The sequence below is a fragment of the Mustela nigripes genome, chromosome 1, assembly GCF_022355385.1.
Source record: "Mustela nigripes isolate SB6536 chromosome 1, MUSNIG.SB6536, whole genome shotgun sequence".
Lineage (NCBI taxonomy): Eukaryota > Metazoa > Chordata > Mammalia > Carnivora > Mustelidae > Mustela > Mustela nigripes.
Window position 1 is genome coordinate 127,096,087 of NC_081557.1, and position 24,408 is coordinate 127,120,494.

At 36.3% G+C, this 24,408-nt stretch overlaps 1 protein-coding gene and 1 pseudogene across 3 annotated transcripts in view; both read right to left on the reverse strand.

Moving 5' to 3' along the window:
* LOC132005602 (tigger transposable element-derived protein 1-like) overlaps nt 1–10,997 on the reverse strand; it is a 38,854-nt pseudogene extending 27,857 nt beyond the window's left edge.
* NR3C2 (nuclear receptor subfamily 3 group C member 2) overlaps nt 1–24,408 on the reverse strand; it is a 343,191-nt gene that overhangs the window by 251,439 nt on the left and 67,344 nt on the right. The window lies entirely within an intron of this gene.

Sequence of the window (24,408 nt, forward strand, 5' to 3'; positions counted from 1 at the left end):
ATTAGCTTCAGGTATATAGCACATGATTCAACAATTCTATACATTACTCAGTGCTCACCAAGATAAGTGTAATCACCATCTGTCACCATACAAAGTTATTACATTATTACTGACTATAACCTCTACGCTGTACTTCTCATCTCATGACTTACATACTTCATAACTGGAAGTTTATACCTCTGAATCCTCTTTACCCATTTCACCCACCCTTCCTCCACCCTCCCCTCTGGCAACCACCAGTTTGTTCTCTGTATTTATGAGTCTGTTTCTGTTTGTTTGTTCACTTGTTTTTTAGATTCGCATATAAGTGCAATCATATGGTATTTGACTTTGTCTGACGTTAGGTCCATCCATGTTGTTGCAAATGGCAAGATAGCATTCTTTTTTATGGCTGAGTAATATTTCACTCTGTATACACACCACAATTTCTCTATCCATTCATCTATCAATGGACATTTAGATTGCTTCTGTATCTTGGCTATTCTAAATAATGCTGCAAATAAACACAGGGGTACATGAATGAAATTAGACCACTTTCTTATACCATACCAAAAGCAAAACAAAACAAAAACTCAAAATGGATTAAAGACCTAAATATAAGGCCTGAAACTCTAAAACTCCTTAAAGGAAAACAAAGGCAGTAATCTCCTGAACATTAGTCTTACCATCATTTTTCTGGATAAATCTCCTCATACCAGAAAAACAAAACCAAATATAGACAATTAGAACTACTTTTTAAGCTTTTGTACAGTGAAATAAACCATCAACAAAATAAAAGGCAACATACAGAATGGAAGAAGATATTTGTAAATGATATATCCAACGAGATTAGTATCCCAAAATACATCTTTAAAAAAAAACTCTCATATTACTCAGCACCAAAGAAACAAATAATCTGACCAACTCTTCACTTGTAAATCTTTAAAAACTAGGATTCATTCATTTCTATAATGAAAGCATGAATGTTAATACAATATAAGCCCATTTAACTGTGGAAACATGACCTATGCTTTTAAATGTCAAAAATTTCATCATCCTCTGTAGTGAGAGGACTGAATTCTAAGGCTCATCTCCCAACATGAATTCTTGTACTTTTCAATGACTAGACTCTCAGTATCTTTCCACTGGGTAGCTAGAACATGGAAGTCTCTCCCAAATCACAACTTTATCAAGGTAAAACAAATATAATGCACACACATATTGCTTCAAATACAAAACATTTCTGTGATAACTACAGATTCTAAATTTATTCCTAGAAAAATCTGGGAAAGGAGTAACATAACAAGCTTTTGTATTAAATACAAATAAATCTCCATCAAAGTCTCATTATTTATCTAGCATTGATGATTTTTGCTAAATTGTACCATATTGGATTGCTCTTTCTGTTTATAAATCCCCATTATATTTTTCTTCTAATTATCATTTAAGAAAGTGTAAAAGAAGTGTAAGTCACTTTAGTTCCTGGCATGTTAAAATTAAAAGTATGACAGGCTAGGGGGGAAAAAAAAGGTGTGACAGGCTACAAAAATGAGGGACAGGTCAAAAAAAGGGATAAACACACTGAGACCAGAGATTTTTACTTCTCAATTTACAGAGTATTATTATGAGAAAACCACAAATTATAAAAATGCATTGAAAGTGTTCTCTTTCAAAAGGGCTACATTTATTCAACTATGTGTTCCCAATACAAGGTAAACCCCTTATTAAAATGCCATGCCTCAGTTCTTTGTTTGCTAAATTTAAATTATATGAAACTGCTTAATCGCTGAGATTCTAAAAGTGGTAGGTCTTAGAATCTGAATTTAAAAAAAAGATTCCATTTCAAGACACTCATATCTTTGATTATAGTGACCCATTAGAGTACTTGGCTAACAAACTGATATTTAGTTGGCAATTTCCTTAGATCACAGTAATAGCATATCAAAACCAGTATTTCCATAAGACAAGCTTGATCCTGAAAAAGGGAAAGCATCTACAAAAACACGAATATAATAAAAAACATGCTAAAGCACAATTCACAAAAACAGCAAAATGCAAAAAAAAAAATTCACTTGGTAGGTCATAAAAGATATCTAATTTTTTACACATCCTTTTTTTTTGGATAGTCATGCCAAAAGAGAGCTGTTTAAAGGAAGAATTCATGCTAGAATTGATAAATGAATTGCTTTTGCTAATCTGTAATTTTGGTCCAACTTTCTTATACAGTTCTCTCTATTTTGATTTTCTGGACCATTCAACTTGGATATCATGCAAAAAGATCATAGCTTGACCACGTGAAGTCAAATGTGTTTACTTTTCCCTGCCCTGCCTTCACCATAGCTATAAAAAAAAAAAAAAAAAAAAAAAAAAGGTAATACTTTGAACACCTTATAACCTAGAAAAAATTTTTAGAATTTACTGGACCACATGGTTCTTACAAGTTCCCAACAAAAGATACTTCTTACATCCGCTTGGGTTATATGTAGGATCTGTAGCTCCCCAAAGCAAAGGGATTCCAGTTACCTTTGGTTTCACTACCACCACTGGCAGATGTAGCTAGATATATAAAACTTACAGGAGAAACAAAGGAGTACAAATAAATTTTGCATATACCAAAAAAAATCAGCCACCACTGTATCTTTCAGTGCTGTTTACAAATCAGAGTTTAGTTCAGAGAGAGACAGAGGATATAATGTTAATGGCGGTAATCGAAGAGTTTGCTCCCATTTTTCCTCCGTTTTTGGTGTCCCAATCCCCTTTGACAAACAGCTATGTACCCACATCTCTTCTATTTGTGTATATACATACCGATTTTAGGTATAACTTCAAGAAGCCCATAGAAGTCCCCAAATTAAGGCTTTTAAATTTTTAAAATGGCAATATCGTGTATTGGGGACCTCTATCTTTACATATGATTGATTCGATTATTCTGTGCAATTGACCACATGGGCTAGAGACAGGTGAGAGTGCAGGATGAGAGAGGAAGGCAGGTTGAGATGCATGAGCAACTGATGGACAGTGCTACAGCAGAGTTCCTGCATGTGCTCTGCTCTCATCTAAGAAGGAAGCAAAGGTAGAAAAACGAAGTAGAAGGAAGTTACAGATAGAAGCTGGAATGGAATTTTCAAGGTAGCCTGTTCAAAGGCAGAAACAGAGAAGAGATACTATAGTCGTTTAGCAAAATCTTAGCATAAAAATGGCATGCTTTCATCTCCCTTTGCTTCACACTTCATTACCATTTTGCTTATTTAACATCAAGCACTATAAAGAAGAACTTTATGAAAATAAAATTATCTAATTAAAACGAATAATGTATATATACATCCACATAAGTCCACTGTATATAGGTTCTTTTCTCCACTTAATAGTGTGTGCTTTCATCTTGAAACAAAACCAAAAACAAGTTTCAACTGAAACTGAATCAAGGTAATGTAGGCCAAGATCCATACTATATAACTGCAGTAAGTATGCTCATTAATTTCTTTTCTGTGCTGTGGGTAGTAAAAGGTCTTACTATGAAGCTAAGGTACTTCAGAAAAGGCAAAAAACTCAGCCAAAAGCATTACAAAACTGTAGTATTATTAGAATTACATTTTCTTTAGTACATTTTCCCTTAAAAAAACTTTCTGAAAAAAGCTTAGAAGCCTCTGACATATTAATCAAAGATTAATCATCCCTATTTAGATTTAGGATGTATTGGGTTATTAGAATCATGTTATTGACTTGCTGCTAGAAAGATGATTTCTCAGATTCTGGAACATTCCAAGTCACATAGTAATTTGACTGGGCTTATAAAAAAAGAATTTTAAAACACCCTTTAAGTCCTATGTGCCAGGTATTTTAATAGGAAATTTCACATAACTTTTCACCTTAATTATATAATGCTGAAATGTTTTATAACACAGTATTAAAAATGGATTGGCAAGAAAAAGCAATGTTCAATTATATTTTGACTCATGAAGTCCGGGGTTCCAAGTCTGGAGTGTGTCACTCCAGCCACAAGCTATACATCAATGAATCAATTTATACGTGAGAAATCTCAATAACAAAATTAAAGTGTTAAACCTTTAATCACTTGGAATAAAAAAATCTCTAGATGATGATATTCTTTTCTCTTTTAAATGTAATATAATTTACATTCTCCCAGTGACACAGTAATTACTGTGAACACCAGTTATTATACAGAACTTCGCAGGTAAGTTGTAACTACTGATGGCACGAGCCAAAGAATGAGAGAACCATACTGAAAGCCGCCCCAGCAGTGGCCCCGCAAGCAATGCTGGAGATGCTCCTGACACCATCCTGCTCCATCCTCCTCAAACATGATGTAGCTACTGGAAAATTATGGGCTCTGTTTTTTTTTTTTTAAAGATTTTATTTATTTATTTGACAGACAGAAATCACAAGTAGGTGGAGAGGCAGGCAGAGAGAGAGAGGAGGAAGCAGGCTCCCTGCTAAGCAGAGAGCCCGATGCGGGGCTTGATCCCAGGACCCTGGGACCATGACCTGAGCTGAAGGCAGAGGCTTTAACCCACTGGGCCACCCAGGCTCCCCTGGGCTCTGGTTTTAATCTGAGCTCTGACACCTTATCATCTGAATCTCAGGCAGGGTAACTCTCTCTGGTCCACCATGTCTTTACCGGTTAATTTTGTGTTAATACCACTTACAAAAAAAACACACACACAAAAACAACAACAACAACAAAAAAACCTGTGATAAACAGCCACTCAAAAAACAAACAAAAACACAAAACAAAACAAACAAAAAACCACACCCACTCACTACCTTCAGGACCTTCCCCTCTCAGTCCATTCTTAAAGGCATACCTTACCTTTAATGGTTACTGAGGTATAAGTGACCATACCTTCAGAGCCAAAATCCGAGGGATATGACCACATAGCTAGATTAATATTTAAAATACAGATTTCCTGGAAAGTACAGGATACACAGCATTCCCTAAGACTGTACGCTGTCTGTCCTATTTCTCTTTATTAAAAGTTTCTTGTAGTCTTTACTCCTAATTGGCCTTTCCATGATTTCTATCCATGTATAGAAAGTATAAAATCATTCCTGCTTTCAACTGCTCAAAAGCTACAGAGTACCAGGCATTACGCTCTCAGACTAAAGCAGGGAAGAAATGGGCACTGTTCCCATTGCAATGGCATTTACAATCTAGAGTTTTGAGGAAGAAAGAGCCATTTAATAAAGAAATTACACAAATAAGCAACTACCAATTGTGATAACTGCTGTGGAGCACAAGAGAGTGAATCTTACCACAGGGAAACCAGATTTGGCAGAGAGTTGGGCAGAGTGTGAGGGAGGCGGGGCAGGGTCTCTGAGGAAGGTACATTTGAGCACAGTGCCGAAGGCTCTCACTCTGCTTCCGTTCCCTACATTCTTCTGCCTTTCCATTGTCCCCTTAGTCTCTCTTACTCCCAAAAGGTGCCCTGACGTTGAATCTGAAGATCTTGCTCTGAGTCTCGTCTGTAAAGTGATAGAGTTACTTCATCTTCCTGGGCTCAATCTGCAAGATGGACATCTGCCCCAGCTACCTCAGAATTCTTATACGTGAAGTGACAGACATCAAAACTCTTGGGGTCTACAGAAATACTTAACAATGCAAACTTATTTTTCTCACTACGTATTTCTTTTTTCCTCACCATTTCTGTTTTCTTATATTTGGTGATCTCCTTACTGTTCTTAGTGTTCTCTGAAAAGAATGGACATTTCAGATATCCCAAGTCAACCCTCCATTTCCTTCTAGATAGAATTTAACCCACCAGAACATGCCTTCCTTGTGTTTTTCAGTCACTCACTCACTTAACAGACCTTCAGAATGTGTTTGTTATGTATCCAAGTCACAGGCATTAGGAGATAGGATTTTAAAAATCTTTTTAAAATATGGCACCACTCGTAACAACTAAAGTTGACTTTTCATGTATCTCTATACCAAGTCTTATCGGTAACTTCAAAGGGGTAAAAATAGTCCCCCGACCAAACTGTATATTCAATCTCAAGCAGCAATGAAAAAATGAATGATGTGCTAGAAATAAAAACTCTAAAGAGATTTCACATTTCAAAATTAATTCCTAATTAATCTTACTCAGTAATTATATTTTAATTCAATCACATGGCTTTACAATTAGTCTTGAATATGAATCCAGGTTTTATAACTTCGGAGTAACATGACCATTTCATAAATTGATACCCATTTCAATTTACTCATCTGTTAAACTGCATAATATTTATGACCTACATAAGGCTCTCATAAAAACAAAACTTTTATAAAACATCAAATACAATACTCAGTATCTTTGTTCTTCCCTCCTCCTATGTATTTTTGATTACTTATATTAGAGGAGCTTCAACACACTGCTACATGTTGGTTTGCTGTAAACAAAACATGTGCCTTCCTCCTGCGCTTTACCTGACTGACATATTGCTTTGGGGAGCACTGAAGCCCATCGGTTTAGATTAGAGAGTTGGAGAATATAGGAATCATTTTTAAAAGAAATATTTAGGGGAAAGTAATCCTTGTTTCTTCCATGAATGGTAATGTTTTGGAGCTATACTAAAATTGGCATTTTAGTATAGTTCCCGGAGCTGTCCATTGCGAAGTGTAATGACACTGAGCCACAGTGAAACTGGAGAATGAAAGCACAATTTATATTAGATCTAGATGGCTCACTTATATTATTAACATTTATTAATATATGTCATGTTCTTAGGAAGGAAAAAATACTTTCATAACATCTTCTATATGCATAATACTAAAGTTTTTCAAAACTACTTCCCTTGTCTTATCTTTACAATTAATTTCCCAAGTCAATGCATGTCTTATCATTCTTTGTGCCACATGGCCTAACTGGCCCTGGTCACACAGTGAGATACTGGTAAAAACAGCTCTAGAGGACCCATCTGCTCAGTTCCGTAGGCCAGGGAACCCTTATTTATGCCAGGATACTTTAGGCAGTCTGATGAAGTCTACGGACCCCTTGTCAGAATGATGGTATTTTTAAGTGTGTTACTAGATTACACAGAAAATTATCAGATTGACAGTTATCAAAATATTTAAAATGTGATATAATAATGTACTGCTTAATAATGTATTAAATAACAAATTCTAACTGTGGGTCTAATAAATGCTGTAATTTTGAAGTAGTGATGAGCTTCAATATTTTGAGATATCTGTAACAACTATAATGTAGGATGAAAATATCTGTGATTTCTATCAGTGGTAAAGTTACAGCCTGCCAATATTGCTAGGGTTGATTGCCTACATTCATAAATAAGAAAGAGGCCAAATTTCAGTTAGATACTAGTGAAAATAAAAGAGTAAATTTTTTCCCCACCCAGGCTCACAAATTCCTACAAATTCTGGCCACTGACCCCAGGTGGGTCTCCTGTCAACTCTCATAACAAATTTCACCAATTTATAAGGTAGCCACAGAAATTCTAAGCTGTTTCAATATATGACAAAAAGTTATCCTTAATATCAACGTCAACATCTAAAAATCAAACAAACAAAAAAGCCAGAAAACTCTGTTTCAGAAATTCAAAGCTATTATTTCCCTATCTTCACCAATGTTAACATTCTAAATCTTAAGATAAACCTCTAAGATTATTTCAGGAAATAGGAAGTTCTTAAAAACCTGATCTGCTGAAAACATATATTTTGTTTGGCTTCCAAATCAAAGGAAACAATGACACAGCAGGTGTAATCACATACAAGGATGCTAAAAATCATGAGGAGGGATCATTCGCTTCCACCTCTTCCTGCAAGCTGTGCCCCCTGCAGGGTGCTCTCCCCCATTGTTTGTGCCCTTCTCACAGGTTAGTGCACTTGTTGCTTGATTGTACATATCGTGTACAGCTCTAGCTAATGCCAAAGTACCCCATGTAGGGAGATCTCAAAGTAGCTCCACGTCCATTCTTTGTATATCTAAAGACCACAGTTTCTGAAGAACCTAAACATGGATTGACATTCTAAGTGTATTGGTAGAGACAACTGGACAAAATACTTGATATCAGGAGGTTCCCAGAAAATCCATAAGGAACAATTTAATGCATATATAGTCAAGTTCTTTCTCCTCCTAAAAAAATAGGGTTGACCTTCCTGAACTATAATTGGGACATATGTCTACTCTACACACCACACACTGAAGATTTAGTAAGACTTTTGCCAATTACATGACTGTTTAGGAATTTTTGAAGTAATTTCAGTTGCTTTTTTATATACTTTTTTAAAAAATAGGAATATTCTAGAAGATACACTTGAAAAGAAAAAGTTACTGGCTCTCAAATTCAATTATACATTTTAAGACACAAGTACTAATTTAGAAAAATCTAAATTAACAAACTCTACCAAATCAATGTCTCCATTCTTCCTCATCAGTTCACAAGGTTTCTCATGTAAAAAGCGAAGACCCTATCAAATCATCAAAAAAAATTCTGATTTCTCTTTCCTCCCACATATGTAAATCCTGAGTGATTGCATTCCATTCTGAATATCAAAAGCTAAGACTACAAAAAAAAAAAGAAAGAAAGAAAGAAAAAAAAACCACCTCTTATAAGAGCTATAATAGAAAGGAATTTTCTAGAATAGCAAATCCTCAAACAGTGAAAAATGACCTTCTATTAGCTATATTTAGATTTTATTAACAATGGCTAGCTGTACAATTACACTGGCAGTGTGATTTCAATAACACCAATCTACAAAAAGTAATTTCACTCTTAGATTTTATGTATGGTCATTTATTTTCTTTGGGGATATGCTTACACTTTACAATTCATTCATAAGTAAAACATGGCCCTTATAAAGTTCAGAATGAAGTATGTTACACTCTATGAAATCCGTCTTGAATTTTGTCACCTCAAAGGCTACCCATTTTAAAAAGAGTTCACATCACTTAAAAATGCAAAAAGGGTTCCAGTATCTCCACATCTGATAGTCAGTGTTCAAAAAATATATATAATAAAATGGTGCTGTCATGAGGTTGTGTCCTTCATTACATTTGGAAAGTTGCTGAAAAATTATAAGGTGGTTTCAGTAAATGTAAATGTTGGAGCAACCCAATATTAGACATAAACTTTCAATACAGACATACCTCAGCGATGCTGTGGATTTGGTTTCAGACAGTCATAATAAGCAAATACCACAATAAAGCAAGTCAAATGAATTTTTTGATTTCCCACAGCATATAAAAGTCATGTTCATGCTCTAGTCTATTAAATGTGCAATAGCATTATGTCTAAAAAAAAAAAAACAAGGTACACACCTGAATTTGAAAATACTTTATTGCTAAAAATAATGCTAACCATATCTGAGCTTTCAGTGAGTCATGATGTTTTTGCTGGTGGAAGGTCTTGCTGCTGGCTTCATGCTGATGGCTGCTGACTGATGAGGCTGTTGAAGATTGGGGAGGCTGTGGTGATTTCTTAAAATGAGACAATAAGTCTACCCATCAGTGGATTCTTCCTTTCACAAAAGATTTCTTAGGAGCATGTGATGCTGTTTGATAGCATTTTACCCACAAGAGAACTTCTTTCAAAATTGGAATCAATCCTCTTAAACCCTGCTGCTGCTGCTTTAACAACTAAGTTTATGGAATATTCAAAATCCCTTGTTGTCATTTCAATAATCTTCACAGTAGTAGATTCTATCTCAAAAAGCCATTTTCCTTGCTCATCCACAAGAAGCAATTTTTCATTGATCTTATCACAAGATCGCAGCAATTCAGTCCCAGCTTCAGGCTCCACTTCTAATTCTGATTCTCTTGCCATTTCCACTGCCTCTGTGGTTATTTCTATCTTGAATCCCCCCCAAAGTCATCCATGGGCATTGGAATCAACTTCTTCCAAACTCCTACTAATCCCATGAATCATAAATGTTCATAATGGCATCTAGAATGGTGAATACTTTCCAGAAAATTTTTAATTTATGTTGCCCAGATCCATCAGAGGAATCGCTGCCTGTGGCAGCTACAGCCTTACAAAATGTATTTCTTAAATAGTTAGACCTGGAAGTTAAAATGACTCCTTGATCCATGAGCTGCAGAATGGATGCTGTGTCAGCAGGCATGACAACAACATTCATCTTGTTCATCTCCATCAGGGCTCTTGGGTGACTAGGTACATTGTCAGTGAGCAATCATATTGTGAAAGAAATATTTTTTTCTAAGCAGTAGGTCTCAACAGTTGGCTTCAAGTATTCAGTAAACCAGGTTGTAAATAGATTTGCTATAATCGAGGCTTTGTTGTTATATTTAAAGAGCACAGGCAGAATAGATTTAGCATAATTATAAGGGACCTAGGATTTTTGGAATGGTAGATGAACACTGGCTTTAACCAAAAATCAGTAGCTGCATTCTCCCCTAAGAGACTCAGCCTGTTCTTTGAAGCCTTGAAGCCAGCACTGACTTCTCTATAGCTACTGAAGTCTGAGACAGCATCCACTTTCAATAGAAGGCTGTTTCATCTACATAGAAAATCTGTTTGTGTAGTCATTTTCATGAATTACCTGAGCTAAATTTTCTGGATAACTTGCTGCAGCTTATATAAGAGCAACCTTATACCTTTATGTTATGAAGACCAATTCTTTCCTTAAACCTCATGAACCAACCTCTGCTGGCCTCCAACTTTTCTTCTGCAGCTTCTTCATCTCTCACCCCTCATAGAATTGAAGAGGGTTAGGGCTTTGCTCTGGATTAGGCTTTCACCTAAGGGAATGTTGTGGGTAGTTTTATCCTCTATTCAGGCCACACAGACTTTCTCCACATTAGCAATAAGACTGTTTCACTTTCTTAGTACTCTTGTGTTCACTGGAGTAGCACTTTTCATCTTCTTCAAGAACTTTTCCTTTGCACTCACAACTTGACCAGCCCTTGGCACAAGGGGCCTAGCTTTCAGCCTGTGTTGGCTTTTGACATGTCTTCCTCACTAAGCTTAATCATTACTAGCTTTTGACTTAAAGTGAGAGATGTGCAATCCTTCCTTTCACTTGAACACTTAGAAGCCATTGCAGGGTTATTAATTGGCCCAATTTCAATATTGTTGGGTCTCTGGGATTAGGGACGCCCAAAGAGAGGGAGAGATGGTGGGAAGGGCCAATCAGTAGAGCAGTCAGAACAAATACAGCATTTACATTTAAGCTCACCGTCTTATATGGGTACAATTCATGGCATCCCACTACAATAGTAACATCAAAGATCACTGATCACAATCACCACAACAAATATAATAATGAATAAATTTGAAATATTGTAAGAATTACCAAAATGTGACACCAAAAAATGAAATGAGCAAATGCTATTGGGAAAATGGTACCAACAGACTTGTTCAATGTAGGGCTGTCACAAACCTTCAGTTTGTAAAAACAAAACAAACCATCCAGCAAACCCTACAAGACTCATCTGTGAAGCACAATGAGGTGCAACAAAAATAAGGCATGCCTATATAGTATAATTGTTCTCTTGGTCTGTAGCCTATTACATAAATACTACTATAATGTTAAATCAACAATGCCATCATTTAAATGTATAAAATATTAAAAAGTTTAAAGATACTCTCAATGAACTGAAAAAAAAGGTCTATTAAAATTCAGCTTGGGTTTAATATGAAAAATGTTAACGTACCAAAAGAATTCTAGCTAAGCAATCGTGTATAAACATAGATATTAGCCTGAAATTCAAGACAAGCTGCTGGGTTGAATGATGAGACCATCAACTTGAGTTCTTCAGTTCATTAGCTTAACCACAATCCCAACCTAATATCCATAAAGTCGCAAAGGCAAATGTAATATACCTCCTAAGTTTAGAGAACTACACAAATTTTTCATTATTCACATCATGAAGGATTTATGTTCAGCATTACTTTAGTGACAGTGAAGAGAGAACTAGAACAGTCCTTGAGGAAGAACTTTTTAAAGAGCACTAAAAGCCTGTTTTTCTTGAGTTCCATGCCACTATATTGAAAGGCAGAACTGCATCTCTTAAAAAACAAAAGCAAAAACCTCTGCAAATTATTCAGTATGCTTCCTCCCAGAGATACACCAAAGCAACACTCTATCTTCCTCTACAGACTTGCCCTCAGCTGTCCTTCCTCTACCACATCTACCTACATGCCCAAATCCTGAACTCTCCTTCCTCCCCAAATCCTCATGCACCAATCACTCACCAGGGATTCCACCTCAGTGTCCCTCTCCCTTCCCCCCTTGCCCCTCAGATCAGCATCCTGATGCCCTTGCTGAGGTAGTGGGTCCACCTCTCCCCATACAATGTCAGTCACCTTTCCTCTTCTTCACTTCCACAGGCACCGCTGCACCCTTGCAGGGTCTCTGGCCTCTGAGCCCTGTACTTCTAGGTTCATCTACAAGTCACTTCCTGTGGGAGGAGGAAGAGCTCTAACAACAGGTACTCCCTTCTCTGGTAGGATAGGTCCTAACATGAAGAATGTGTTTCAGCTGAATCACTACATCCTCAAAGAAGAGAACCAAAAGAAGGGAACAGAATTCTAAGCTGTGCAGTGGCACTTTAAATGTCAGGGTGGATTTTTAGCTCCCCACTAAATCCCTCATTTCTGGCCTCTGCTATTGTTATTCCATATCATTACTATTCATGATAATGAATAGCCAACAGCAGTATTTTGTTATCAATAACATGACAGGGTACTTTAACATACACAATTATGTATTTAAGCCTTCTCTGGTCCCAGTTACACGGAGCCCAAGAGGTGCCCTACACATTCTATCAGTACATAGTGATTCACTGATATCTAAGTGTGGGTGAGAGAGGAAGCAGCGGAAAGGGATCTAAAGACTGGATGGGTATATAAACTAGCACTGCAAGGGAGAGAGGGAGTGAAAGAAAAGACAGGACAATGTAAAAGGCACAAAGAGATATTCAGGAGATATCCACAGAGAGACCCTAGAAAGTGGGGCTCAATTCATAAGCAATCTCAATTCCTAAGTCTCTGCTCCACTTTGTCCCGCATGACTTCCCAAAAGACGCAGCCCTGTGGAGATCGAGTTTGTTTACACCATCCTGGGGATACTCACTAACTTTTCGTCTTGGCCTTTGCTAAACTTGTTGCCTTCAGCTCTTTTCTGGTTCTACCCCTCTGCAGCTTGTTGCCATTAACTACATTCGGTAGAAATGCAGTCTGCACTTTAGAATTCTTTGCAAGCAATGGGGCGGGTCACACTTGGCAATTATCTGTTAGTACAGGAAAAGATCATTTCCCTTAATAGAGTTTATGCAAAAATTATCCAGAGTGGATTACAAGGGCAAGTATCTAAATTGTGATTCTACACAGAGCATGGCGTTAGTGATTTTATGTGATCTGAAATGTTTGCTATTGATGAATGAAAGGAGGGGCACTTCAGAAATGTTGTTTAAGATACCCATAACATGAACTAAAAATATATTAGAACACACTTTTTTACCCCATGACATATATAAGCCACTTTCTCTTGTACTTCCCCCACACATTTTATGACTATCGCATTTGCCCAAAGAAATTTAAATGCCCCAAATGGCAGCATTAGCAGAAACATATACCTCCCCTGAAATATAAAAAATTTGAGTTGGATTAAAAAAATAAACCGACAGAACTTAACTGATAATGGATCTGAAAACTGACATTTAAATACTTCTTCAGCACTTTGCACATAATCATCATGCTCACCATTTCTCTTAAATCTGTCACGGTTTCTCTAAATTTTAAAGCATAAGCTACTGTTTCTGTATGGCAAATGGATTCTGCCCACTCTGATGTCATTACATAAATCCTTATCTGGTGATACCTACCTACCCCCTTGAGAGGCTCTTAATGAAGAGAACAAAACAAACATAATTAATTCTGTATAAGAAAAAGCAGTAAAGAGGAGCTTACATTGCAAAAAGCAGCAAGACTTGCCTCTGAGCTCATGGTTAGCTATCCTGGCCTCTTCATACACTGCCCAGAACCACACAAAATCAGACACAATTAATGGGCACTAAGGAGTTAGAACCAAGCAGTACCTTCGTAAAAGCAGTTACTTTCTAAATCAATAATAATATGTCTTCTTATACACTAAGATGATGTGGCCAGCCCATCTACTGGGAGGCATGTGCTGTGAAGTAATTTTCTCGCAGTGGTGTTGGATATAAGATTTGTCCCGGGGGGATAGACGGCTAGTGACAGGTGCAAGACAACTGGCCAGATCCAGCCATGTGATCTGACTACAGAACAAAGCCGAGATCCTGCTTCTTCTGGAAGAAAACTTTCACCTTGGGCCCCATGAAACCTATGCCTGACTTGGTTGGATAGGCTAAGGCACGAAAACCAACACAAAAGCTTGGAGGGCAATTTTTCTGCCTAACTGAATACCTATTTTCCTATGGATTAATATTTAGAAGAAGCTCACTACAAACCAATTAAAATAATTCAAAAGTAAAAAAAAAAAAAACAAACCTACTTTACTAAGTAATGAAAAGGTTGCTATTCAATTTATTTTGTAAAAGTCTTTCTTGTGAATGTAATCATGAAAGTGGTATGGTTAGAAGAATCATATAATTAGCCTAACTTTTTTTTTTTTCCAATACTGTATTTGTGTGTCAGTATGTCTGCACATAAAAGGAACAGATGTTTATTTTTCTGGATAAATACTTGGAATGGAATGCTATCACATGGAATGTTATCAAAATCAAGAGGTTTAGATACAATTTTCCCTAACTATGCAATTTATATGAAATTTTGAAACAGATGAATGGTAAGGGGTGCAGATATTTAGATATATGGAAAAAGACAGAAAGCACTCTCTCTGGTTTAAAGTAAAGCAGAAGAATCAGTCTTACCAGTTGCCGTTTATTCAGAGAATAAATTATGAACATTAAGTTCCCTTCTTTACTCTTAATTACTCTTAATTCTAAAACAGGACACCTGGTAAAAATGTCTCCGGACCTGTCTGCATAGGGAACTAGATAAACATTCAAGGACCTCTTGGCTCGATGATGTTACAATTTTACAATTCTGTAGATATTCAGAGACAAAAGAGGCTCCCAGAGACAATGCTACACCACAGAAATAAACCGGCATATCCCACCTTATAGAAAGTAAAATTTCATACCTAGTAACCTTGTGGATAAGCAGTCTCTTTCAAAACAGTTTCTAATTTATCAAAGGAGGGGGAACAATGAAGGAAAATATATTTAAAAGCACCAAGAACTTAGGAGGGATACCTAAAATTTTGCTAAAACAGAACATTATCTATGCTCATTAACCTGAGATAGGTACTACTGTGATAAAAGATTATCCAAATGGAGAGTCTAAAGACTAGATGCATTAAATGAGGTCATTACCTATAATGATAAACTTGGTGAGCGACAGCACCCATGCAATACAAGATTAAAAGGACAAGGTGGAGAAACTCAACTTTCCAACTTTTCCCCATAGAAATAGCTATCCCTTAATTTTTCATTTTTCATTCCACAAACGTCTGTTACTACCTTATACCAACTATTATTGGTAGTTCTTTTCTGACCCTTAGTCAGAAAAGAAACAAAAAAGCTCATGATCATCACTTTAGTAGAACAGATTTAAAAGTAGAAATAAAATATACTTGTATGTCTTAGCAAATAAAGCATATTGAAATTAAGACGTATTCTCTGATAAAACATAGCATTAAATATCACACTCCACCTTAAAAAGTGTTCTGTGGGTAAATAAACCAAAGCAGAAAGCTATCTCACTTCCTGAACATCTCCTACTAAACTAAAAATGATGGCAGAAACAGAATTCTAGATACTATACCATAATCTCCTGTTTTAAAAATATGCTATATTCCTTCTCATTTATATTGTGCTATTAACATTTTCTGCAAACAAATGCCCTATTATTTACCATTGTTTCTCAGTGATTCCATTCATACCCCTGGAGGTGATGCGACTGATAATCTCATCATACCCAAAAGTTGAAGAGATGCCAAACACAAAAGAAGCTTTCTTAACATGGAAGAAAATATTTGACTCGAGGTTTGAGAAAAACATTTCCTATTGGCAAGCAGAAATAAAAAGTGCCTATAAGCAATCTTATTCACTGTAGCTTATTTTAAATAATCCATCATGAAATAGTATTTCAGACTGTTGATAAATGGAAGGTGGATAAAAGGAGAACGCCAAGAGCTTCTTTATTTTTCCAAGTTATTAACAGTTCAATGCAGATACTTACTGGATCAATTCCAGAGAAAAGTTACTCAGTTATAACATGACTTGAAGGGCTCATAACCAAGATTAAATATGCCAATCCTTCCACTGATTTCTGAGTATGCTTCAGACGGTTTAATCTCTTTAAAGAATCTTTGCTCCTACGTTGTTCAAAAATTCAAAAGTATGGAGTAGACCACTCTTCTACTACTAAAGGAATTTATATGCCACTTGTAATGGAAAGATTTTTCAGCAATATCTGATTGTGTACATACACACACACACACACGTTATATGATCTGGAAAAAGCATCTAAAGAAGGTAGATGTCTTTAATAAGACATTGGGATAAACAAGCACTATATATATATATATATATATATATATATACACAAGCACTATAAAGTGCTTGTAAATTTCTAACATGTAATGGGATTAAACATTACTTCTTACTATATAAAGCAATGCTATACTTTGATTCCCTTCTGAAGTCACTTCTATTCTTCTTTCCAAGGGAAATCAGGTTCCATCGATGCCTCAAGTCCTCCAACCCTGATGGCATTCTTCATCCTGACTGGAAGCCCCCGGGGCTCTTCCTTCCCTCTTCTCCCACTGGTAAAATTCCGCCCACCTTTCAAGCCCAGCTCAAATCTACCTTCTTATATAGTCTTACACAATATTACTATTGAAATCCATTGTTCCATCTCTATTATTTCACTCTCATTTACTGTTTTGCAACTGACTTTCCAGAGTATGCCTTCCATTCTCGTTATCCATGTGTATACACCCATCTCCTTGAATATACTTCTTTAGATGCCCAACAAAAGGTCTGACAGATTGAACTGAAAGAAGATTTTTTTAAGATGCTGAAACTGAAGTTAAGGATAGATCTGTGAAATCACCATAAATTATCCTCATTTTAGAAACAAGGCAACAAAATTGGAGCATTTTAGTGAATTATATCAGGGATCAAAACTTTTGGGTAATAGAACCAGGACTGAAACCCAGGGGCTGGGGCTCAAAGCCTTGTAGCACAGTGATCAGCAGCTGCCTCTCAAGACAGGAGATGGAATTTCCTCCCTAGAAGTTTTTATCCATACTGGAACTCTTCAAAATTACAAATGCCCTAAACTATAAGCCATTTTTACTCAGTCTCCCAATGAATGATACCAGATGGCAATGGCTTACCATAAATAAAAGAAAAAGGAATCAAGTGAGAATTAAGGAGGTAAAAATTTCTTCAAATTACACAATATTACAAAATTATACACCTACATTCTATAAATGTAAATGAAATAGTCTATATTAGCATACCGTGTTCTCATTATTCATTAAATTTAATCTATAAAAAAGGCAAAATAACCCTTTATCTAGACTCTTCTCACTGAAAGGAACTTCTAAGGTCATCTTGCTCTACCCACCACCTTACCGATGAGGAAACTGGGCCCAGAATGAGTCAACAGCCTCGAGGTCATATTATTATGAAACAAAGGCCAAGATGAGAAGCTGGCCTCCTAATGCTCAGCCTAATTGCTTTTTCCACGATACTGGTGGAATTACGTACCATATTTCTAGAGAAACACTGAAAGTAAGACCTATTAGTTACATATTTGTCTAAAAGAACCTCATGAATACTTAATCTTTATTTTAACAACCTAAATTTTATGAGGAAACTGAGACAAAAGTAGCCAATATATTTTGCCCAACTTTTTTTTTTTTTTTAAGATTTATTTATTTAAGATAGAGCACGCACATGTGCGAGCAGGGAGAGGGGCAGAGAGACAGGGAGGAGAGAATCTCAAGCAGACAGTGCTGAGTGTGCCCCAACATGGGGCACGATTTCACAACCCTGAGATTACCATCTAAACCGAAATCAAGGGGCGCCTGAGTGGCTCAGAGGGCTAAGCCTCTGCTTTCGGCTCAGGTCATGATCTCAGGGTCTTGGGATCAAGCCCCGCATCTGGCTTTCTGCTCAGCGGGGAGCCTGCTTCCTCCTCTCTCTCTGCCTGCTTCTCTGCCTACTTGTGGTCTCTGTCTGTCAAATAAGTAAATAAAATCTTAAAAAAAAAAAAAATAAAATAAACCGAAATCAAGAGTCAGACACTTAACCAAATGTGTCACCCAGGTGCCCGATTCTGTCCAGCTTTTAAGATTATTTTCAACAAGTTCAATGAAAATCCCCCCTTAAGAAAATAAAAAAATATTAAGATATGAAGAAAATTCATCACAATAACCAACAGAGCATCTCTGTAGAAGCAGACTCCCTTTCTTTGTTAATCATCTAAGCTTTCTTAGATTTCCACATTTCCTGCAAATACTGTCATAAAACCTATCTGATTATAAACATAATTTCCTCCACCTTTAACTGCATCGAAAACAAGACAAACATCCCCTAATTAGATCCTAGTGAAGTTGTCTTTTATAAGAAACAGAGATTAATGAGCCAAATGAAAAATTAAGTATGTTGACATATGTCTATTGTATAAAATAATTTTAATGTCAGGGAAGTAGGAAAGAGCTGTACACTCAATTTTAGCTTGCTTTTCAGACAAATACAATATACATTTAATTTCTACTAGGTCTAGAAGTTTCCATGTGCAAGATTAATCAACAAAACTGCAAAACTTAAAAATGCTGACAAGATGATTCTATCAAGAAAGTATCTACTTCTTTCTGGCATCTCTATTTTAATATCATGAGCAAACAATCCTTTCAAATACATAATACTTCCAAAACTTTTCTCGCATTTTAAGTTTCAAAGGGGACACACCTCGAAGTTGAAAGGCAGACCTCCACACCCTTCATTTCCCTCTACCTCTTTTCAATTCAGCGGCAGCCTCACAAATTCCAACACAAGGGGTAGGCAACTTTGTAATGTCAGAAGTAAAACTAGAATCTGAAACCAAAAATATTCTAGGACAACAGGAAGTAAAACCATGATAACAAAGAAAAGTAGCAAAACACCAATACAGAATTAATTTTTAAAGTCACATAGTATTAAGTGTTTTGAATACAACTCCGTTCACACTTCTCTACTCAAGTTATTTTCATTACCAAGAGAGGACACTGTCCTTTTAAAAATTAAGAGTATTAAAGTTATTCTGTTTACTTCAGCAGAAAGTGACCCAAGGCTAGGAGTGAGGGAGAAAAAAAATGGGCCGTTTGGGCACTTTTTCCCTAACGACAACAACTGTTTTTCTATCTTATGATAGAGGAAACTCTTCAGTATGGAAGGAGAAAGCAAATAAAAGGAAGAACTGTAATTCTTGAGCCTGTTCCAGTTTACAGTATTTAAAAAAAAGAATCTGCGCCACAGCTTGGCGGTCGGCCATATTTACAGTAAGCTATCTAGAGTTTTGCCCGACAGGAAGAACAAAGGACTCAGTGTAGTGCTGCTGGTTTTGTGTGCTTCAAATATTGTACAGGGTAGGAATGCAGCCCCACATGCAACAGACCCTTTGCTTTCTGCAGCTCTCTCTCCTCAAGGACTCTCCAAATGTGGTCAGAGTCTATAAAAGGGCAGGAGAAGGCTTACCACTCTAAGAGTTTTAGCTTAAACTTCAAATAACCATTTTCTTTCACTTTTAAAAAATGCAACTTCTCTATTAATTTAGCTTGAACTTTAAAATTTCAAAAGCTTAAAAGCATATGATGTTTAACAATATAGGTAATTCTATCTTCCAAGAATAGCTAAACCTGAAAAAGAGCCCGGACTACAATTTTATTGGTGAGATTTAATATATATTCCTTCCATTATGTTTTTAGAAATTTTAAGCAAATAACTGGAATAAGTAACACCAGGAAAATTATGTTAGGGACTCAATTACTATTTTAATATAGTACATTCCCGGTCTATTTCCAGAAATAAATAAAAAATTAAAGGTATAATTTTTTTACCATAGTATTTAAATCAACAACCAAAACTCTTTTCCCTCAAAGTTATACTTCTCTTGAAACTTTGTCCAATATAGTATAAATTCAAATTTAAGGATGTTGAAATTTCGATTTAATTATATATACCTGGGTTTACATATTTGCCAAGGTCAAAATATTTTTTTTTTTGTTTGTTCTAAGCAGACACAAAAGACAACACATTTCTGATTTAACTTTCAGTTTTCTCATTGACATTTTGTTCTAGCGGGGAAGGGAGACAAAAGAAAGGTACATAAGTATAATACAGAGACTATTAATGAAGTCTGCTAAAGAGAAAAGATAAAAAAGGCATGAGGGGATATGAGCTGGTGGGGAGGGAAGAAGACTATAAAATTTTGGGTAAGAAGTCGTGGAAGGTTGTCGGGAAACTGAATTTGTAGCCCGTCCTGTATGGGAGAAGGATAACTAGCCTGGGAATATCACAAAGAGCACTTCAGCCATTGTGACCAGCAAAGGATGGGGTTTCTGATGGAATACATATTGTGAAGCTCTTCTCACGGGGGTGGAGAGGGGGGCAACCAAGATAGTTTCATTTAAGCATAGATGCTGTCCACAAAAGAAGGAAGGGGCTGGTGCTGGGTGAGAAGGAACAGCAGCAGCTAGAAAGAATGTAAAAGGAGAGAAGGTAAGGAAGGAGTAGAGGAGTAAGGGAGAAGCAAAGCTAGAGACACTGAGGCTGATGTTGAGAGAAAAGTTAGTGCCCTAAATATTAATATTTATTAATAACAGCTGGACCTCAGACATTTGTAAAGAGTCTATAAACTGCGGCCACCTGGAAGAGGCTTCTCCTGAGAGTCTGGGTAGCTAGGAAGAAGAATCACCGAGACAGTGACAGATGCTTCTAGTTTACTTAGATTTTGTTTTTGAGGTTTCCATTGTTTTGTTTTGTTTCCTTCCTTGTGGGAAAAAATGAGGAAGTGAACTTCTCTGGGATCCAGGCTGTGGAGCCTCCCAGTGCCCAAGAGACAGCTGGAGGGAGGAATGGGTACACGGTGCAAATACAGACCATGTAGGCATGGCATCTAAAGCCACTTCATAGCGTTACAGGACTCGGGTGCAAAGACACACCAGATATGTGGGGTAAAGGACAGACTGACAACCAGGGGAACTCTTCAAATAGTCTACTGTATGTACAACTGCTGGGTCCTTGATACTGGCCACAGAGGTGGTTAGAGGAGAAATCATGAGTATGAACTAGAAAGATACAATTTCTCTCCAATCTGGGTGCTTGGGGGCTCCCTTGAAAGAAAAAAGACAACAGTAAGAAAACACTAGTAGCTTTCAGAGCAGCAAAAACTTCTAACTCATTAGTAACAGTGTTGGCAAAAGTGTGAAATTAGGAGGAGTCTCATACACTGCTGGTAGGACTATAAATTGTAGAAGAACCTGGGAACAACTAGGGAAAAAAAGATATGAATCCTCCATGCCCTGTCAATTTCATTTACAGGAAAATACTCAGAAAAATTGTTGTGCCATGGTACATTTGCAGAAGGAAACATAAAAGTATTCAGTGTGCTATGCTTTGAAATAAAGAAAAATTGCAAAGAATTTTCATCAAAAGGAAACAAATCCTGTTCATTATAGAATATTATATAGCGATGAAAATAAATTCACCAAATCAACGATGTAAGAAAAAAAAAAGATGAACAAAAGCAAGCTACAAAATAATTTACAGCATATTACACAAAAATTAAAAGCTGGAAAACAACACTAGAGAGATTAAACAGCTAATAAAATAAAATGGAAAAAAAGGATTAAGAATATTTATCTCAATTCAATCATGTAGCCAAATTTAACTCTACAGAAAATCTAGATACTTCTTTCAGAGTATGCATGTTATTTTAAAATAATTCCTATTTAAGAATCCATTTTAAGAATGTGAGCCAAGTATTCTTTATGACAGAAATTCTCTAACAGAAGTGGTTAGGAATTCATCAATGATCCTTTTCCCCACCTCCTCCTGGGGAAGAGAGGGAAGGATTCAAACCCTGGTGCACAAATGGGTGGAGCAGAACGCACAGCGTAGCAGCCACACCTGTAGAAAGTTCACCCTCTTTCCCAATGTCCCACAGCTGACAAACTGGGCTGTCCCTGCTTTGAGAGACAAGATCTGGGAGAAGTACCGAGAAGGCATCAGGAGAGCTCCTAGGTGGGATTTTCAAAGGAGTCTAAGAAATCATCACTTTATAAGGACTAGTTAAGCTTCTACTCAGAAACAAGAGCTGATAAGAGGTAAAGGACCAATTCTGAATTAAAAGAAAAATTTTATAGTAGTCTCCCATATTATTTACTGAATAAGCAACGTTGATTTTCTAATGATGCCAGCGATAAAAGGAAAGATGAGTGAAAAGTTCAGAGAATTTAAAAATTTACTTCAATAACTTAAAGATATTGGGAAGCAGGATGACCTCATAGACTCTGTATTTATTCTTCCTCATAGATGCTCCCTTATTAAGTCCATATTTCAGTAAGAATATTCTTTAATATCAATAATACCCTATTTTCACCTAATTTGGAAAACTAACATTAAGAATTACATGAAAAAGTTCACAAAAATAGATAATTTTTTTTATTACTCAAAAACAGACATACAGGAAAGTTAAGACTATCAAAAATGTAGTGATTTTGGGTAAATATGATGCCAGTGGCACTACACACGCACATAGTCTTTTTTTCCTTGTTTATTGAAATATAATTCATATACCACACAATGCATGTTTTTAAAATATATGCTTCAGTGATTTTTAATACATTCAACAAATTATGTAACCATCCCTTCTAATTCAAAATCTTTTTATCCACCCCAAAAGACACTGTACCCATTAACAGTCATGTGTCATTCCTCCCCGTCTCTAGCCCCTAACAACTATTAATCTATGTTCTATGCCTGTAAATCTGCCTAGTCTGGACACTTTCATAAATAAATGGAACCAGACAGCATGTGGTCTTTGGTTTCTTGGCCTCTTTCATTTGGCAAAATGCTTTCAAATTTCTTAAGTTGTAGCATGTAGCAGCTCATTTCTTTTGTGACTCAATAATATTCGACTGTATAGCTATACCACATTCTGATTACCCATTAGTCAGTTGCTGGACCTTTAGGCTGACTTTTTTGGCTATTATGAAACAATGCTTCTGGGAACATTCATGTACAAGTTTTTGTGTGAACATATATTTTCAGTTCTCTTGGAAGTTCTGGGTCATACGGTAATTGTATGTTATTAACCTTTTGAGAAACTACTTTTTTTAAGGTTTTATTTTTCTGAGAGACAGTGAGAGAGCACAAGCAGTGGGGAGAGGCAGAGGGAGAGGCAGACTCCCCACTGAGCAGGGAGTCCGACTTGGGGCTTGATCCCAGGACCCAGGGACCATGACCCGAGCTGAAGGCAGATGCCTAACTGACTGAGCCACCCAGGCGCCCTTGCCAGAATACTTTCCAAAGCACTGGTACCATCTTACATTCCTACTAGAATGCATGAGAGTTCCAATTTTACAACATTCTCACCAACACTTGGCATTGACTGTCTGACTACAGCCATCTTGGTAGGCATGAGTGGTATCTCCGTATTGTCTTGATTTGCACTTCCCTTATTACTAACGATGCTGAACATCTCCACAGTACACAAACTTTCCCAATAGTTTTCCATATAGTTTAGATTGATCTAACAAATCTATTAACAATGATGAATAATTTTTCAATTCTTATATAATTTTTACATCAGACCTCACTAAGGAGACTTACATACAACCAGTGAATGTTTATTTTGTGAATGAAAAAACTATTAGAAGATGATAAAAAGTATATCTTTAAAAAATTACATACACTGACATAAGATCTGATACATTTATATACTCATAATACAAACACTTTGTCCTTCAGCAAACATGTTTGATCAAAGGAAAGTTAAGGTAAGAATGAAGTTTGTAAAAAGCAGTTCAATATCTTCTAGCAAAAGAGTAAATGGTGGTAGGTGAGCTAGTCCCGTTGTTCAAATGCCATTGATTGTTTCTCCAGAAAAATGTAATGATTCTCAATAATCACTGCCAGTTTCATCACTTGTTAGTTTCTAAATTGCTTTATAATTTACTTCTGTGACCTTCCCACAGACTAAAATAAAGTATTAAATTATATTCAGAAGCATTACTAAGTACTAGAAAGTATATTTTGTCATATGACAAAACATATTATTGCCCACACTCATGACCTATAAACCCCTGTACAACGAAAGTTAGTAGGGAAACCAATGCTTAAAACATGGAAAACGCAATCAAAATGTTCCTATTTCAAAAAACATAAAACAAGGAACTGAAAGCTCAAA